This window comes from Rhincodon typus, chromosome 11 (assembly GCF_021869965.1).
Source record: "Rhincodon typus isolate 14 chromosome 11, sRhiTyp1.1, whole genome shotgun sequence".
Taxonomy (NCBI): Eukaryota; Metazoa; Chordata; class Chondrichthyes; order Orectolobiformes; family Rhincodontidae; genus Rhincodon; species Rhincodon typus.
Window position 1 is genome coordinate 38,141,304 of NC_063342.1, and position 315 is coordinate 38,141,618.

Consider the following 315-nt stretch of genomic DNA (forward strand, 5'->3'; position numbering starts at 1 on the left):
TCCCAGTCGCGAACCATTTCAACTCCCCCTCCCATTCCTCAGACGACATGTCCATCCTGGGCCTCCTGCAGTGCCACAACGATGCCACCCGAAGGTTGCAGGAACAGCAACTCATATTCCGCTTGGGAACCCTGCAGCCCAATGGTATCAATGTGGATTTCACAAGTTTCAAAATCTCCCCTCCCCCTACCGCATCCCAAAACCAGTCCAGCTCGTCCCTGGCTCCCTAACCTGTTCTTCCTCCCACCTATCTCCTCCTCCCACCTCAAGCCGCACCTCCATCTCCTACCGACCAACCTCATCCCGCCCCCTTGA